This window comes from Silurus meridionalis, chromosome 22 (assembly GCF_014805685.1).
Source record: "Silurus meridionalis isolate SWU-2019-XX chromosome 22, ASM1480568v1, whole genome shotgun sequence".
Lineage (NCBI taxonomy): Eukaryota > Metazoa > Chordata > Actinopteri > Siluriformes > Siluridae > Silurus > Silurus meridionalis.
In genome coordinates, this window is record NC_060905.1 from 9642897 (window position 1) to 9663792 (window position 20896).

Sequence of the window (20896 nt, forward strand, 5' to 3'; positions counted from 1 at the left end):
TTCAGAGGCATCACTGTGGTGTGATATGGCCGTACACTGTTACTTTCATCATTATGAAGCACACAGGACTGCTTGACTGAACAGACTTTGCTTAATCAGTGGGATATATCTTATAATATAAACCATATCATCAGAAAAGGCCACGTGTTACACTAGAAGAAAAAACTGTTTGTAACTGTAGCATGATCCACATGTCTAGCCTTCGAGATATATTAACAAGAAATTGTGTGTTGGAGTCAGCGTATAATCGATCAGTTCTAGGTTGGTGAAGTCTACATAAAGTCAGTTTATCACATGAAATTGGGAAGCTGTAACAGATTCAAGTATTGATTAGACTGCATGTAATAGCCAACCACTAGAAGAGTGGTGGTGGTGTTGTTTTTGAGAATTACACAGGAAAAGGGGCTGTTTCTCACCGCCATTTCATGGCTGGATGAAGCCGCTCTCTGGTACACAGGAGAACACTTTTGGAAATGGCTTTCGTGGTTGTTGCAATGTTGTGTAGTAATAGAATAGTGAGTGAGGCATATAATTAATCTTTCATCTGCTCAACTATCTTAGACTGTGTCTGAGACAGCATGAGAACCGGCTCTGTGAAAGCTGCATGGTTCATGGAGTAGAAGCTCAGTATTTAAGGGAAATAGACGGGTAATATTTATTTACATAACATTTGCCTCTACTGTGAGATGAGCACTGAATTGACACTATATCTATAAACTAATCTATTTTACCTTAATTGCAGGTGTCTTTTCAGTTTTAATGTGTAGTTATGTGAAATTGTTAGGTTTCACGAACTGAGTTTTTGTTACCTTAAAGCATTTTTTTTTGTCTTTTTTGGTTAAAAAAAATATTTGACTAGTCCTTGATAGCTGAAAGAGTGCTTGTGATAGGAGAACCATTTGAGAAAATGATTTGAAGACCTCTGGAAAATTTGACAGCTAATGTTCCATGATATTACAAAATGTCAAAATGCGAAAGATGGTGGACAAAGTTCTTCTGTTCTGAACTTTTGAAACGATCGAGGAATAGAAACTCAAAACTGAAACGTTTGATCTTTCCTATCAAAAGAAGGCTGTTGAAGATGTACATGTTGGTTTAGTTTAGTGTTTTAAGCAAGAAAAAAGGCTAGAAAGTGAATTGGTGCAACATAGGTCTGAACACTTGTCTGTGTACCTCGGGTTTTATTTGTTTTTTAGCTAAAATCCCATTCACTATAATGATATAAATATAACTGCTCAGAGTAAAAAAACTGATATTATTCAGGTCCATATAGTCAATGTCATGGTGTTTATTAGTGTATAACAGAAGTCTTATTTTGGAACTACTAATCACAAAGCCTCTTAGCATAGATTTGCTAATCTTAAATAATGTGCTTTCTGTCCAAAATAATCCAGACAATTCTCTTTAATCTTCTAGTGACGTGCTGAGAACAGGTGCCTGTAATAAATATGATGGTCGTGAGGAAATGGAGTATTTTTGGACACATCTGTAGTTATGCTCTGCACATCTGGTAAATTTTGCACATCCAGACGTCAGTTGGGGCTTAATTTTAACACTGATGACTGTGCTAAGCATCAGCTCATTGATCTGCTGCATTAAGGTGCCATCTAGGTAATCGTCTCAATCACAGCTACTGCTTACAGCGGGAGTCGTTAATTCAGATGGAAGAACTGTACACAAGTGTGTGTCTGATTTGAACATTCAGACATAACATATACATTTGTACAATACATGCATGTTAACATTTGCACATAAATATTTTGTACTTTCTGTACTGATCTAATGAGTTGTACATTGTTGGTATGCCAGTGTTGCTCAAACCTTCCATTTCCCACTATACCATGGTTGATCAACTGAAAAATCCAATTTCATAAAGTTCCAGGTTTACAAGAGCCAGATAAGCAACTTCTGACTAAATATCAAGAACAGTTCGCTTTTCATTCAGGAACAATAAATATTTGGCAACAAATAAGACAATGATTAGATTTTCTTTATTTATCTTTGTTTTGCCAATGACATTTTATTTAAAGACATGTAGCCAATACACAAATCTAAATCAAGATGATAAATGAAATGGAAAAATCTATAGAAGTCAGTGCCTTTTTTAAAACTTTCTATAGCCTTGCAGCTGGTCACTGGTCCAGTCATCTGCCTGCAGCATGTAACTGGATTATTTGCAACAGATGATCTACTATAGTAACAAAGCTGGTTCATGTTTTTAAAAAAAGAGTTGCTGTACAATGGATTTTTAATTTTTTTTTCCTGCATTGATCAGTTACTTCATTCAGTCTACTGAAATACTTTCCCAGACTGCCAGTTGATAGCCCCTGCTCCTGATGGTTCAAATGTTTGATTTCCTAGCTCACAACGCAGTGGAACAAACACTTACATTTTCACTACCTTTCTGCTTTTCTGTCCATTTTTGCATGATTATATTGGCACGTCATGTCAGAGAGATCACAGATATAACAGTAATCAGTTAACAAGACAGGTGTGGTGTAACTAACGTAAACCGTGGAGATTTTGCTCTTATATAATAAGGAAAGAGGAATTAGCACTTACTGTTTAGCAGGAAATCTGTAGTTTCCGTCACACCGAGCAAAAATGCAAACCATCTGGAGCCCTGGGTGCTGGTTTGAGAAACACTGGATTATGCAAATGCATACTTTCTCTTTATCTCTCTCCTAGCAGTTATAATAATTCACACATGTATCTGCACATTTGCGAACATGGCCAAAAACAACTGTTTGATTTCTGCCATTCTGTAGCATGCTACATTATTCTTTTCCGCTCTTGTGTATGAAACAGGCATGCAGAACAAACTGTTAGTGTCCAGACTTTTCCTCCATTTCTATATAGTGTGCCTAATGATGGATACAAATATTACATATGTAATATTAAAACGTAGCAGTAATATATAACAAGTGTTGGTCTACCTGTGTTTTTAATTGTGTGCTTGTGTTTGCGAGTGAAATGCAACGATAGGACTGGAAAATGCAGCATATTAAACATCATGCTCTCGTCTCTTCTCGTGACCACTTCTTCTTTCTAGCCACAGTTGATGGGACAGTTCGGGTTTGTTTAGAACCTCTTTGCTACACTGATAACAGAACAGAGCTGATTTCTGGGACCGAAAAAAGCCTAGAAGACAATAAAATCTATTTTGAAAGGTGCTTAAACAGCTGAAAAAAATGGGGGGAAATTACATTTGCAGCATTTGGCAGATGCATTTATCTCGTTTGTACAGCTGAGCAGATGATTGTTAAGGGTCTTGCTCAAACCCACCAGTTGCAGCTTAGCAGCTGGGATTTGAACTTGTGATCTGATCATTGCAAAAATTGTATATATGTTCATATTATAATATTATTACATATTATAATATTATGCTAATAACAGAACTGTATTAATATCTTAGACATTTTTTAAATAACTACATTTTATGTGTATCATTTTCTTTTTCCATCCTTTTGAACAGATAATGATTTACAAGCTGAACTAGTGCCATTGTAGAAAATAAATCAACACCTTCCAACCAATCAGGTGTGAGAACTCGCTGCAGTATAAATAGCAATATGGCAAATACGGCATGTCTTTTTTTTTTCATAAATCTCTAAAATGATTTGATTATTATAGATCCAGAAACACTTTGTGTCCCATGTTTGGTCAGTCTGCATTAGATGGCTTGGTTGCACAGTCTTAATATAATATAATAACACAAGGGAAGAGTAGATGTTCTTTAACTCAGTTATATTTGTACTAAGGGAGATGGGATAGGCTTTAAACAACATACATTTTCCCCTGTGTGTTGGGATTATCTACACAGTAAACTGAAATTGACATGGACACACACACACAGGCACAAGGCTTAACTCATTTTGCTGATGGAGTGCATTGAGGCTACTTGGCGAGAGGCTGAGAGACGAGCAGAACGAAATAGACAATCATCCATTACTCTGACTCGAGAAGAGACACTCAATTCCTCATATCTCATTTTCAACTTCTGTCTGTGTTTTTGTATTACTTCTTTTATCTCGTAGTGTCAGTCTTTGCCACGTAAGCAATGCTGCTTTATTCCGTTTGTATGAACTATAAGCTTAGTAAATGTATTCTTTGCTTTCCTTTTCTATCATCATCTTTGTTTCCTCCTCTCTCGCTGGCTCTCCAGCGTAGCTTCTCTTGTGTTCCTCTGCATTTTTCTCACTGTGGATGGTGTGAACTCAGGAGGCATCTAGACACCATCAAATGAATTAAATATCACAGGCAGCGCTCTACGAGCTCGCCAAATTCAGAGAAGACAGGCATGTTGTGTGTGTGGGTGTGGGTGTGTGCGCACCCAAATCCTTGTGTGCCTTTAGGTAAGCTGTATCATCTAATTCCCCCGGGGTAGGTCAGGCATCTGAGGCCTGTTGTGTGAATTTCATACCTTTACACACAATATTTTTGTGTAAGTGTTGCTGCAAGCAATTTTTTACGCATGATCTTTGGTATAAGTCTTAATCTCTATCCCCCTCTCTCTCTCTCTCTCTCTCTCTCTCTCTCTCTCTTTCTCCTTTCTTTCTTCTTTAAACTAAACATTTTGATTTACTTAGTTTCCAGAATGCTTTCTGCATCTCACTGTATTGCGCTTAAAAAAGGAGTAGTCTGATATCCACACATGGTCTGTGTCAGCAGAATATTTGGACCACATCCCATAATAACTGCTGTTTCATGTTCAATATCCTAAGCCATGTGTACACACCCACACTAGGAGCAACTTTACAGTGAAAAGAGTCTGTTTAAAAGCTGAATTTTTGGCATTCACCTTAAAAGCTGTAGTCAGCTTACACCTCAAATCTGACCAAACACACACACACACACACACTCTCTCTTAGATACGTACACCTGCTTATTTGCAGAAACACACTCTACTTGAGTATAATGTGAATCATTTTGTGTGTGTGTGTGTGTGTGTGTGTGTGAGACTTGTGTACTTATGGCTTACCTGCCACTCACCTATGCCCAGTTAACCAGCCCAGTAGGGAACCCATGCACTTTCAGCAGCCTCCAGGCGCCACTGGGTTTGATGAAGTGCTGTGAGCATGCTTATTAAAGTCTGCATGGCCACTAAAATCTTGCTCTCTCCTCCCCCAGCTCTCTCTCTCTCTTTCTCGCTCTCTCTCTCTTTCTCGCTCTCTCTCTCTTTCTCGCGCTCTCTCTCTCTCTCTCAACTACTTTAACTTTTTTACCCAATAAAGTGGATCAGCTACTTAAAGCTATTGCTGGCACTGTGTGTCATTAACGGCATCACGCACACACACACACATTAGACGGCTCTCACCATTGCATCTGCTAACTGTTACCAGTTGTGTGCATGTCACCGCTGGAGACTGAGGTTTGCAGTGAAGCTGGAAATGCAAGTGGGAACTCAAGTCACCATTTTAAACAAAGTGCTCCAAGTTTCTTTTATATAAAATGATTCTTTTTGGAGCTTTTAATTAATATTTTGAATTTCTTCTTTGTATCAGTCGTATAAGGACAAAAATATCTCCTGCTGGTTAAGACTTTCCATGCATGGTACTTCTTGAATGGTTAAAATATATTCCAGAAAACTATAGATATCCAATTAACCATCAAGCCACCTGCCAAAGTGGACACATTCTTTCTATAATTTATCAATAAAAATGAATATAGTTTGTGTAGTTAGTCTTTCTGGTGCATAGTGTGCTCTATAGAAGCTAATTCATTCGCTGTCTTTGCTGATGGCATATAAAGTCATGATTCTGATTCAATTGTCAGACTTTTGGCTCCGGTAGGCTCCTCTGGAAAATGGACTAACACCGCCTGGACAGAATTCAACAGCATTCAATTGTAAAAAAGTGTTTGTTACATGTCGTATCTTCTTAGCTAATATGGTGCTGAATGTGGAAAAGATGAATAAATACCTCATACATAAAGTTACACAATAAAAGGAGAACCTTACTGTAGGTCTGACAAATGTTCCTAACATGGAACAATGTTCGGTTGATTGCGTAGTACTCTGAGGAAATGCGGGAAATCTTCCAGTAAATGATGTTCACTTGCGCAACTTTTGCTTAGTCAGCCTCTAAGAGCACTCCATACATCTGAATTATTCCCTCCATACACTCTTAGGAAGCATCCATGGCGCTCTCTAATGAGTTCGTATTGTACCACTTATAGGTTTCTCTAAAAATACTAAACAATATGCTTTCATATGAATTACCCAAGAGTTCACATGACTTCACCTTTTATCCGAAATCGGATCTGGTTTCATATTGTGATAAATTTGAGTTGTGCAACTAAGCTTCTTGAGCAAAGAATGTGATTCACTGCCTACCATGTGTACCAAAGAAACGTGCAGTATGTGCATATGTGGAAAAAAGAAAACAGCTGTCCACATACAAAGATCTGATGTGTCATCACTGGATCTGCAGATCTACCACTCCATTCCCAATCCTGCTTTTTTCTCTCTTTTAGACATGTCTGTACAACTGTATTGGTCTTGCTCCAGGCATGAGTGAAGAATATGACTCACATTTATTGCAATCAGATGAGAGTAGAACGGCTCTCAACACCTTTTATGTACTCTGTATGGGTGACGATGATGTTTCATATGTACATTAAGAGGACTATTAGCACATTATACTGTACATTGAATTAACACTGCATGACAGATTGTGAGTTTTTTTTTCTTTTTTTTTTTTGCTAGAAACCTTTTCATTAAAATGCAATAGAAAATCTATTTCTGTCCATTATTACCCATTATTATGTTAGCTAAAGAGCTGTCACAAAGTATAAAGGAAGGGATATGTGTCAGGAGGCTCTAAGATTTTTTCATGAGTGTCGACACATTTATTCATAATTACCCATATTAGATATTTGTTAATATATCATGGTTTGTCTGAGTGCTTGAGTCTGATGGACTAGAAGAAGTTGTGGTCAGTTTAATCCATTTTCAAATGAATGTGCTTCCTTATAAATAAACACCGGTGCATACAGAGTGAAACAGCTGTTGTAAACATTTTCTAATTACCTTACTGAGCAAAATGAAAAAAAAAATTATTTGTACGTTGAATATGGCTATTTTGATCAGATCAATATGAAGACCTGAAGAAATTGATGTTCAGTTGATAAATAACACAAAAAATTACACCAACAGCTATAATATTTTCATTATTATTATTATTGTTATAAATAAGACTTACAGTAATTCAAATAAGTCTAAATGTCTTATACTATTACTACATTTCTATGTATGAACCAAGTAAAATGAAAGACAGTAGGAGTAAGACAGAGTACATGTGTGTGAATGAGAGGGAGGGCAGTGGAGTGGTGCGGTTGCAGGGAGAAGAGGTGGAGAAGGTGGAGGAGTTCAGGTACCTGGGATCAACAGTGCAAATTAATGGAGAGTGTGTTAGAGAAGTGAAGAAAAGAGTGCAGGCAGGGTGGAGTGGGTGGAGAAGAGTGATAGCAGTAGTGATTTGTGATAGAAGAGTATCTGCATAAGTGAAAGGGAAAGTTTATAGGATTGTGGTATAAGAAATTAGTTTATTAGAGGGACAGCGCATGTAGGACGTTTTGGAGGTGAGGGAGGTGAGATTGAGATGGTTTTGACATGTGCAAAGAAGGGACATGGGGTGTGACATGGGGAAGGAGAATGCTGATGGATGGATGGAGCCACCAGGAAGGAGGAAAAAAGGAAGACCAAAGAGGAGGTTTATGGATGTGGTGAGGGAAGACATGCAGGTAGTTGGTTTGAAAGAGGCAGATGAAGAGGACATGGGGTATGGAGATGGATGATCCGCTGTGGCGACCCCTAACTGGAGAAGCCGAAAGGAGAAGAAGATTATAAATTGAAAGTAAAAAGAAAAAATACCAAAGATATTTGACTGCTTGTCAATACTGAAAAATACCATGGTATTAGCAGGATAATTAATAGCTTGGTGTGTGTACAATTATTTTAATACACTCCACTTTCAGTCAGGTGGTTATTTACTGTGCAAATATGTGCACATATCCACCCATGCATTATCTACTGATGCATATACTGTATATTACTTTGATACATTATTATTATTTGTCCCCACTTAACCATTCCTTTCTTTCAATAATAATGAACCAGAAACGTGTTTAAGATCATAATGCTAGCTGGAGTCAGCGGTATTAATTAAGTGCATTTGATGTGCTTTGAGAGACAGTGGCTTCCCTCACTGTCTCCTGGCCCTGTGCTGTTAGAGCATTTTCATCACAAAGCCGTCATTGTTTTTGCACAAATGTGCTTTCATTTCCCAATCCATCCCCATAACCACAAAGCATCCGTCCCAATGCATCAGTTTTCAACTTGTGTCTCATCCAAATCCTCTCAGATACCTTTCTGTCCAATAGATTTTGAATTTGTTCTGCTTCGTGTCTTAGAAGAGGCGTGAGAGATTAACGATGGGGAGTTTGGATGTACCACATGTTGTTAATGCTCCTGTCACATTTTGATGCTTTGAACATGTGTGGGCCAGGCAATGTGCCCAGTGAAGGGGCAGGGGTGTATTTGTGCGAGTGTGAGGGGGGTCTGCAGGGTCTGACAGGCCAGCTAGAATCTTTCTCAGCCCTGGGAGCAGGCTTGTCTCTGGGGCATCAGGATTAGCACAGTGCTGGGCGGAGCAAAATTTGCAGCATTGCTGCATCATCCTAGCCAGAGTAGCTTTGCATCACAGCACTGACAAACCAACAAAGACAACCACCATGTGAGCCTTTTCAATGAGCAGGTAACCAGGGACATGGATTATTAAACCAGATGTCTAATTACCCCTTGTGTGTTGTTTTGTTTTTTTTTGTTTTTTTACAAGGATGAGAGAAGGTGAACGAGGATCAAGGCTAACTCATTCCCTCAGTGATGTTATAATCGGTTTCATTCTGAGAATGTCAAATCTCTTTTGAAAATGTATTTAAATTTTAATTAACATTAGTGGTCGAATGAATTCAACTATTAATCAAGCTTCAAAGCTGCAAAGGTACTGTATGCTTTAATATTCATTTACATATATATTTACAATATTTTGCAGAAACCCGAATGCTAGCACCATGGTCTGAAAACATCATAAAACTAGAAGGGAGTTTGTACAGAAGAGTACAAGTACAGCACAAGCAAGTTGAGGATTTTTTGGAGATTGTTTGGGCAGCCGGGGAAGGTTCATTTAACCACCTTGTTGTCAGGACAATGAACAGCTTTCATACATCTGCTTTATCTTGAAGGATGATGGGTCGTTTTGAGCTGACTTGAAGGGAACATAATGAAGAGTATGGTTAGTATGGTATAGTTAGGATTTTTTTGGCCTTGTAAGCAATTTGTGTAGTTACAGGAAGCCAGGATTTGGAATAAAGCAATGGGGTAATGTGGCAGAACTTGGTTGAGGTGAAAAACAAAACATTCTGGATCAGTACAGGAACAGAGGATTGATAGAATTCAAGAGAAAAGCTTCAGTAGTTCCAATTGTAAAAGGATCGACATGACTGTGTCCAATTAGGAACATGAGCAGAAAAGAATAGCTTTTTGTGCAGAACTACCCCATGGTTTTGTCTAATGTTGGCTGTCAGTCACAACATATAAACCATGGAGAGGTAACAAGTGTCTCTTTGTAATGCAAATAATAGAAGGAGGAACTGTCAGTATTTTAGATATTAAATCTGTACCCTCATGAATAAACATTCTATTTTTATTTAAACACATTTTCTTCTTGTTTATAAATGCACAACCTATTTACTATGTGTGCCCAGTCGATGTGTTTAACATAATAAAATATTAAATTTAAGAAACATATGCCCAAAAGCTCTTCATCTGAAGTTTTTCCACAAAAAAACAGTGGTGAAAATTATTACCCATGTACATGTTATATTCATCTGTAGCGAACAAATGAAATAGTTGCGTGATATTACGCAGTATAGAGACCATTGTAATGAGCCTGCGATAATCCCTGCTTGGATGCAGTGATCTTCTGCTTTGAAGTGAAGTGAATCCAAAAAAAAGATCTAAAGATAAAGGATGAATCTTATCATATCAAATAGCATTCTAAATATCATTTCTCCTGACATAAAACAGACCCATTTATCTGAAGAAAAAAAAAAGAAAACATTCACAAACCTCTTTCAAGACTGATTTATCAACATGATCCATTTATCCATTTTCCATACTGCTTATCCAACACAAGGTCTCAGGGGAGCCTGAACCAATCTCGGGGATCTCAGCGAACAAAGCAGGAGACACCTTGGGCTGGGTACAAACCCGTTAAAAAGCACAATCACATTCACTACAAATAATTTGGAAATGACAGTCAGCCTACAATGCATGTCTTTGGACTGGGGGAGGATACAGGAGTACCCAGGGGAAACCCCTGAGGCACAGGGGAGGACATGCACACAGGCCAGAGGTGGGATTTAAACCTTCAGGTTAATCATTTACAATAAATTAACAATAATATTTCTTTCCATTTTAGCAACCAGTCAAAGCAACAGTTTCAACTAAATAGTATTCTTAGTACTAGAATAATGATGTGTTCTTGCTGGAGATTATAAAGGCAAGGAGGGGTAAGGCAAAGGCCCTACAGACCCTTGCACACTTGTTTAACTTGTCACCTATTATTCCAGTCAAATTATATTACAAACATAAAAAAGATATGCTTTGAAAACTCACTCTGCTGTGCTATTAACATTCTTTTGAACCAGAACTGGATCAGAAAGGTCACAGGATCAGCGATAAACACTGGCGGCAGCATTAGACGTCTCCTCCCACTTTCTCTCTGGCGCCCGCCCACTTTGTCTCTCAGCATTCATTACGGGTCAAAGGAGCACTCATCATTTTCGATGTCTCTCACTGTCTCTGAGTCATGCAGCAAGCCTTTATCTGTCTGACATCAACTGATGTGTTGTGAAGAGTCAGGTACTTCCCTCCCTCTGCCCTTCTAATGGGACTGATGGCTGTTGGTGTCAGCTGCTATATTGCCCTACCTCATCATAATTACTGCTACTGCTGCCTCTAAACGCATGATAGCAGAGTAGTTTGTAGGGCTCACAATGAGTAATCACTTACCAAACTGATTGCTTCTCTCCCTGCAGCAGCACAACACTCGTAGCTTTAATCAGCACACCATGCTAGGAATCGTGGCCAGTAGGGAGGCATGTGTAGAAAGAGTTAGCGTAAGTAATTTGTGTGCCGGACCATTTGCTAACACCTGGTGATGCATATGGTTCCATTGGGTTAGTGTGAGAATTTTATTTACATTCACAATGACACAAGCTGTATTCAGATTTAAAACCATTTTGAACCATATTTATAGCCTTTTTATGTTGTTGTTTTGTTGTTTCCTCTCTCCAGTGTTCTGTATTGTTGAAAGATTTATGATCCAACTCTTGATGTAATACAAATGATGATGGGTTCCCCTTTTGAGTCTGGTTCCTCTCAAGGTTTCTTCCTCATAACATCTAAGGGAGTTTCTCCTTGCCACAGTCGCCACGGCTGCTCATCAGGGATAAATACACACCGTTCACCTTAAATGTTGATTTCTGTAAAGCTGCTTTGAGACAATGTCTGTTGTGAAAAGTGCTATAGAAATAAACTTAACTTGACTTGACTTGACTTGACTTGTTTGTTATACCAATGAGTTTAATTGATCATTTTTCTCAAATATAAACATAATTTTATCTACTTCAAGCCTGTCCATGCAGTTGCTAAGGATGAATAAAGAATAGCACATAGCAAGTTTTCTTGAATTTCCTTATCAAACAGACTATTTATTAAATCGTGAGTGTTTGACCCTGACCAACATGACCTTTGAACTTTTCTGTAAGTCCCCACAAAATATAGTGTGCCTCCTTTTAATATCTGTATTTGAATCTGTTTAGACTCTTCCAAATAATGTGTTCTCATTCGATTACTTTCCTCATTCCTAAGCATTAATACTCTTTGTATTCCAGCAGGTCCTGGTTATCGAACTATCAGCGATATCTTTGTCTGACCGCAATTACAGAATCACTTGTGTTTTTTATCAAATTCATAGAAAAACCCACCCCAGTCTAACCCTAATTTATATCAAATCACTCCCCGGGCACTTCTTTACCTTTCATCCTCCAAAACTCCCTGTGGGGTTGAAGAAAAGATTTTGAAAAGATTTTTCACATTTTTATTTTCTTCAGCTGTCTGGATCTTAGCAGAGAGAGTTAAATGAGAGTTAAAACAAGTCCAAACCCAGAGACATTCTCTCCATTCTCCAAGGAGGCAGTTTTCTTCAAAATGTTGGTCTATATATCTTCCAGGCAGTCACACTCTGACCTGAGTCCTCCTGGTGGGCTGTCTCTCAGGGATTTCTGAGCAAACCTGCACACCGACACTTCTATATTTCTTACGATGAAAATTAAAAGCCACTGCTTGTCCTCAGACTGCAAGTGTGTGTTCAATACCGGCCTGGGTTTATCTTAAATAAATCTTGCTGTGCGTGTGTGTGTGTGTGTGTGTGTGTGTGTGTGTGTGTGTGTGTGTGTGTGTGTGTGTGTGTGTGTGAAAGCCAAAGTGAGCTTTCCTCAGAGCTGCAGTGCACCATCCTGTAGTATTTACACACAGATAAGGCAAAAGTTCATGTTTAGAGATTCCTGCCTTCTCGGCGAATGCAGTGTACCTGCAGAGTGTGATTTACGAGACTGTCTCCCTCCGAGGCCTGGTGGACACAGCTGGAGGCATAGGTGTTTGTCTGTTCATGCTACTGCCTTGTGCCTGTGTGTGTGTGTGTGTGTGTTTGTGTGTGGGGGTTTGATTGGTATCCAGCTTCTTGCCTGTGGCTCTGCAATCCAGATCATTGCTTTGCAGCAGTCCCCAGGCTCACGCTAGAGCCTTGATATTAGATACCGGTGTTTTACATACAGGTGGGCCCAAATACTTTCCATACCAGGGTGCATATGTGTGTGTGTGTGTGTGTGTGTGTGTGTGTGTGTGTGTGTGTGTGTGTGTGTGTGTGTGTGTGTGTGTGCAGATGGGTTGTATATGCAATCATTCATAATTAACTCCCTGGATGATGAGCTTGCATCCAAGGCCTTCTGTATTTTTACTGCTTTTTTCTTTACTAAATGCTTTGACATGAGCCAGGGAGTTATGCAAGACTAATGGTTTTCGCAGAGGGACTTCAGTGTGCATTGCAGTGCATTAATGCAAGGAGCAGACCATCATGTCAATTTGCCCATAACCCACTATGTCCTAGTGGAACCTAATTTCTTCCTACAGTCACCCCCTCGCATTATTTTTGAAGTCGACTTGCTGGAAAAAGTGAGGAAATGCATCAGACAAGGTCGGTTTATTTGACAGCTCCTGAGTTATGCTTGTCATAAAATGTATAACATGCCTCAATAATGCATGCATGATGAAAGGCTGTATGGTGTACCATACAGTATAGTAAATGTTTCTGTAATTTGTAAGATTTGCCCAAGGCAAAATGTCCTGGCCCCTTAGCTCACAGCTGAAATGTTGCAGGGACAGCGGATAGTTGCTTTTACCCAGACTGCACAAGAAACTCTCTGAAATGAGCCATGGTTAACCCTGAACCTCCCACAACTGCCCATTTGTCCTCATAATTAACCCACTCATAACATATATCACTCACTGCAAGCCAACTTAGAGATGCCGTGTTTTAGTTTAGCTTTCACACACACACACACACACCATATGCAACAACAATAATTATGTGTTAATAGCGTCTCAGAAGCAGACTTATTACATTTCTCTTGCAGCAGCTTATTCTCATATAGAAAGCCACACTGTGATTTGCCATGTATTGTGTATTTATTATGTCTTATGGTCACTTTGCTTCCTTGATTTAGCTTTAATGCTATTGCCTCACCACACACAGCTCTGGCACCACGCCATCACGCCGGGCAAAGCCAGTCAAGTGCTGTATCATTCAGCCAAAATTCACTACGTGCAATTAAAATGGCAGTGACAGTTTCATAATTACATGAGAGGATCTTTTAAGATAATGATAAGCACTAATAAAGATGAAATGATTCCTTACATAAATTCTCCTTATACTATGTGGTGAGCCATAATAAAAAAAAAAGTAATCTGATTGAAATAATTCGACGTTTTTAAAAATGCAGTAAGCATTAAAGAGTATATAAACATGAACAAATAGTAGAAGTGAGATGCATTATTTATTAATTACTGTCTAAAAGTCCTAAGATGATATGCTTTACTACGAATTAAAAGTTGAATGTTCATTTATCACAGGAACCATTGAAAGCAATGAAAGGAAGAAATAAAGTGATTAACAGAGCTGAGATTCTTTCAGCCTTTTCCAAAAAAAAAAAAAAAGTCTTACTTTGTTCAGAAATTAGAAAGTAGCCTAATTTATTGCATTATATATTTAAGACTGCAGTAATATAACCAGTCCAGATTTTGAAATAATGTGTATGCTGAGAGCAGTGGAAAGTTGAATGTTGGTCAGCTAGTGCCAATATAACCATTACAGCATGGATTTAAACTTTATTTCTTTTTCATTTAGCTACAATATTTACTATTTGAAGATATTTGAGTTAACTTGCTAACAGAATATTATGTTTTACTACAAATAAAAAGGAAAGCATTTATTCATAATGATAATGAGAGGGCAATGACCACTAAACCAAAGGCACAAGCAGGAGAATGAATGCCAGATGGGCAAAAGTGATAAATGTCATGTTATTTATAAAATGTATTAAATTAATTGATAAAATTGCTTCTCCTCAAAGCCTTCTGTGACCAGCACACAATGGTCATCACTGCATCTGTAAGTTTATGTTCTTGGATGAGGGTAGATAGCATTCCTTCCTTGTGTGTAATACTGTACTGCGATGCAGCATGAGTGGCAGCTTGGAAGAAAATGTGCCTGAGTGACTTCAAGTGTCTCAGGAAGCACATGTTAACCTTTACCCTCTACGGCTGCTAGCTGTCGAATGATAAGGGGGAGCTGGCTGGTGGGTTCGAATTTACCAAACTGGGGAGAATTTGGGGTGGAAATAATTATTATTTAGGATTTGTCTGGCTTTCCCCATTTTGATACATTTTCCACACACTGAAGCTGAATGTATACACTAAAATATATACAGTGCATGCTACTGGATGTATGGTATATGTATACTATATGCCTGGAAGAACTCCTGTAAATTCAAAAAAGCCAAGCCTTTTCATAATACACAGCCAGACAGTAAACTTCAAAACCCATGACGATCCATCAAAACCCATGATCATCCTTTACCCATTTACATTCACCTGATTAGTGATTACATAGCCCTGTTCTTTATCTCCCAACTTCATTCATTCTTATACACCGTCAAGTCTCACTTCACACAAAAACTTTTTGTGACATTATTGAACCTTTTGCACTTTGGCTGTTTTTTGGATGTGGACATTGCTTGACATTGTTTTCACATTTACTCCATTTGCTTGCCCAGTTCATGTCTGTTTGCCATTGGCATGACTCTTTGCCTGTTACTGTGTTTGCGTATTGCATTACCCATCAGATTTGTTTGCCAGGACTTTGCTTATTTATTTTAGCCTGCACATGTGTCCCTCCATCAGCAAATGACTAAAATGTGTTGTAAAATGTGGTGACTTAAAGTGAAAAAAATTGTTCTGCCTTCAAATATGTTAATATACAGAGCCTTTGAAGTGATAATGTGGATATTTTAGGTACAACATACAAAAAAATGAATATATTGAGGCTATGAAATAAAACAAGAAAACCATTAGGTTATATTTCAAGGCCGCAAACTAAATATCTCATGGTCACAAATGATTATGAGGGACTAAAGTCATGAACTGGAACTATTTAACATGTGATAATGACTTAATATGTTTTGGATCATCCTGCTTATTACATGACCTTCAGCAAAAAATAAGTCACATTAAGACTCACTTACAGTGATGCAAGTTAATGTTATATTTATGTTAAAATACCAGTCGTCTCCATGCTTAGCTTTTTGTGACCACAGTAGTCTAATTTAATTGTTTTCATTTGCTCTCATTCGTTTTAAAATACAATACATGCCAAAAGCAAATAGGTCTGCTTAATTTGTAAATTTTTATATTGACTATTAGCAAAACAAAAAAATTATGTCACTTAAGTGACTAAGAATATCCAGTAATGGTCCCAAATGTATTTTTTGCAGACACCACAGAAACCAAAAAATTGATGCAACTGCTGACAGTCTGTCTATGAACTATGTAAAGTCTATGGTCCTGTCCTAACCTGCCTTCCTGCCTTTCATTTGTGTTCTCGTTCTTGTCTCAAATGAAATAGTGAAATAGTACTGAACACCGAATTGCAAATGGGTTACTGGCTTTAAAACAGCATTCAGGCATTCCTACATAAATGCATCAATCCAAATTGTGCTACACTGAATATAAAAACTCTACAAGTCCCTGTTAATATGAAACCAAGATACTAAATTGTCAGATTTTTGTACACCTTTAATCTGATTATAGAGACCATTAATTTTTTTTAATGAAAAGTAACAGAAAAATAAAACATTTATAAAACATTTATGCACACTATTTTATAACAGAGCATTTGATAATCAGAATCACATCACTGATGACAGGTTTGTAAAAAGTATACTGAACAAAATTATAAATGCAGCACTTTTGTTTTTGCCCCATTTTTCATGAGCTGAACTCAATGATCTAAGACTTTTTCTATGTACACAAAAGGCCTATTTTTCTCAAATATTGTTCACAAATCTGTCTAAATCTGTTAGTGAGCACTTCTCCTTTGCCAAGATAATTCATCAACCTCACAGGTGTGGCATATCAAGATGCTGATTAGACAGCATGATTATTGCACAGGTGTGCCTCAGGCTGGCCACAATAAAAGGCCACTCTAAAATGTGCAGTTTTATCACACAGCACAATGTCACAGATGTCGCAATTTTTGAGTGATTGTGCGATTGGCATGCTGACCACAGGAATGTCCACCAGAGCTATTGCCCGTGAATTGAATGTTCATTTCTCTACCATAAGCCGTCTCCAAAGGCGTTTCAGAGAATTTGGCAGTACATCCAACCGGCCTCACAACCACAGACCACATTTAACCACACAAGCCCAGGACCTCCACATCCAGCATCTTCATCGCCAAGATTGTCTGAGACCAGCCACCCGGACAGCTGCTGCAACAATCAGTTTGCATAACCAAAGAATTTCAGCTCAAACTCTCAGAAAGCGTCTCAGGGAAGCTCATCTGCGTGCTCGTCGTCCTCATCGGCGTATACGATAGTGTGTTCCAGTTCCCGCCAATATCCAGTAACTTCGCACAGCCATTAAAGAGGAGTGGACCAACATTCCAGAGGCCACAATCAACAACCTGATCAACGCTATGCGAAGGAGATGTGTTGCACTGCGTGAGGCAAATAGTGGTCACACCAGATACTGACTGGATTTCGGACCCCCCCCTGGACCCCCTAGTACAGTAAAACTGCACATTTTATAGTTGCCTTTTTTTGTGGCCAGCCTGAGGCACACCTGTGCAATAATCATGCTGTCTAATCAGCATCTTGATATACCACACCTGTGAGGTGGATGGATTATCTCGGCAAAGGAGAAGTGCTCACACATCTACAGATTCAGACAGATTTGTAAACAATATTTGAGAAAAATAGGCCTTTTGTGTACATAAAAAAAGTCTTAGATCTTTGAGTTCACCTCATGAAAAATGGGGGCAAAAAAAAAAAGTGTTGCGTTATAATTGTGTTTAGAGTACTTTTGAACATGAACTTGATCCTGACGGGTTCATTCTAAGAACCCTCACATTATGATGATGATCTAGATTACTGTATAATTGTTTTCAGTTTTTCCAATTAAGCAGGCATTTGTAAAAAGCAAAAAAAAAATCACATAATTTATTTTGCTTGAATTTATTACAGAACAATAAAAAAAACATGCAATTTTTAAAGGGTGTACAAACTTTTTGATATGCACTAGGCCCATCATTATTTCTTTCCAAAAACAATGGCATTTTGTTGCATTGTTTGGTGTATGTACAGTATTTACAGTAGTTAAGACGTGGACACTATGAACAAAACTATTGTGTAACTTAAATCCTTAATAAATTCATGTGCAGTTCTTTTTACACTCAACACATTTTTTCATAATGATGAAATGATTATATGGTTGCTTTGACCCCCTCCTGTAATCACCTGGCTCTCCAAGGCTGGAAGTGCTGACACATGATAAGAGAAAGGCTTGGAATTCAGTAGAGAGAGAAAAAAAAAAGAAAAAAGAAAAAGAAAGTCTGTACAACACAAAGGTTGAACATTGGCTCATGAAAGCTGAACTAACGGTCAGTTTGAATCATCACTACTTAAATGAAAACTGGCTGGATTGTCTTTTATTTATGCGTTCGTTTGACAGTCGACAATTTAAAGAATGTAAATGTGTGCAGTGTGAGAAGGCCTTGGTTTTGTGAAAGCTAGTTGACAAGGAGGAGAAAGAAGAGTGCAGAAAGTGGGTGTCAGTGTTAGATCTTAGGATTCCTAGCTGATGGGGCATGTATCCAAATGCCTGTTGCTGTTCAGCAGCTGGGAAATGTAAGCGGAAGCATGGGGAGGTTCAGAGGGGTGAGGAAAGATGCTCGCTGATCTAATCTCACCCTATGAAGCTAGTGCAGTAACGTCCTGCCGGTGTGTCATGAAAGAGAGGCACAAGTGTGTGTGTGTGTGTGTGTGTGTGTGTGTGTGTGTGTGTGTGTGTGTGTGTGTGTTTGAGTGTTTGATGTTATACGTGTAATGTATTAACTTCACACTCCTCTGTTTCTTTTGAATTGCCATGTTTTTATCTAGTCATGCTAATTATTAACAAACAAAAACTATCAAAGGAAGTACAATACATGGACTAAAGTACTGGGACACCTGATTGTTTTTTTTCAGGCACATGTGGTTCCTCCACAAACTCTTACTACAATGTTGGAGGCACATAGTTTTATAAGATGTCTTTGGTAAAATGTGGTAAAATCGTTTCACTTGAACTATGAGACCCAAACCTGTTCCATCATAACAATGCTCCTGTGCACAAAGAAGATGAAGATATGAAGATATGATTTACATGGGCTGGAGTGGAATATCTTAAGTGGCCTGCTATAGAGCGCAGGAACTCATCAGTACCTGAATTTACTAACACCCTTGAGGCAGAATGATCACAAATCCCCACAAGCACTCCAAAATCTAGTGGAACATTTTCCCAGAAGAGTGGAGGTTATTATAACAGCAAATAGGGACTAATTGTGTAATGGGATGTTCAAAAAGCACATACCAATCTTATGGTCAGGTGAACACAAACATTTATCCATATATAGCAGTTCTTGTCTCATAATCTGTTTGTAAGGATCAGTATTATTACATGACTCACTAAAATAAAGTACACTGTATGACTTTTTAAATGTTCTATATGTTGTGTTAGACTTTATCCATGATGCACTTAAATAACTGTATATTTGTGATTCCTCTAAAAAAAATATGCAGTGTTTCCAGTTTAGTCGAGTCCCTAGACTTGTTTTAAGCACCCGGCTATGTATGTCAAATGTAAAGGGTCTTTTGCAAGCGTTTAGCTAAGAAAGTCTCACTTCACCTCTAAACTATACTCCAATTCCCCAGTCCAAATCTGTACCGAATGAATTGTGTCAGAATACAAATGAACGGGTGCAGAAGTCAAGAGCTCTGCTTTTTTTTAATGAGGACAAAAACCTATCAGCACATCTAACCCTTTCCGCTTCATTTACCGCCTCTGTCTCCCTGAAGTCTTGTGTTTTTCTTTCTTTTTGCATTGGTGAAATCTCTCTCATCGCCTTTTCTCCATCGCCCTCCCCTTCTACGGCTTCCAGAATTGAAACCTTCATGTTTCAGAGAGCTGGCTTTCTCTCGATGGAAAGGTCACTTAAATAAATAAATAAAGAAGGAGGTATCAAGCCACCCCACACCCTCACTCAGGCTGTGAAAGCTTTCGCTCTGCTTTTCTTCTTTTTTTTTTAAAGATTCATTTGCTCAGAGGACATTGGGGAGCGTTAAAAAAGAGGAGTAGAACTTCACACTACACTCCTACTCAGTGACCATGCCAGCATTAGTCACGGAGTAGTGGTTCGATTCCCTAAATGCCTCAGGCCCTGTAACATCTGAGCTCGCTTCTCTGGAGTGAGCAGACTCTGAACATCTTATCTGTTGGAAGCTGGAAATAGATACAGTGTTATGAGAAAAATTAGTATTCGCCAACTTGAACAGAGGACAAAAGGAAAAATGAAATTCTTCTATGTAGTCTCAAGATATCATAACAGTGTTTTAAAGGCATGCTTTGTGATATAGATATTAATATATACCAGGACCAAAATACAAATAATCCAACAAATAACAATGATCATATACACCGACCAGGCATAACATTATGACATTTTAACATTATGACTGGTGAGTGAATAACACTGATTTTCTCTTCAGCATGGCACCTGTTAGTGGGTGGGATATATTAGGCAGCAAATACTTTACACTGGCACTGTGTAAATTTACTTGAATCTTTAATCCAGGACATAAGATGACAGAGTAATTCTTAGGAAACCATGTAATGTCTTAAAATGACAATCTAGCTCTACAAACTGGATTTGAAGAAAGCATGATCTTTGAGTGTATGTTCTCTAACAAATTAAAAAAAACTAATGGCAAGAGGTCACAAATGTCAAGAAAACAGTTCTCTCTCTCTATCTTCCAGACCTTAACTTGCCCTCCACCGTTCCTTTTAACTGCCATTCCTTAATCACATTATGAACTGATAAAACGGCTACCTGAAACCACTTAGCTGTCTTCTTATAACGTTCTCCTGCTTTGTGGGCAATAATTATTTAAAATCTTCAGATTG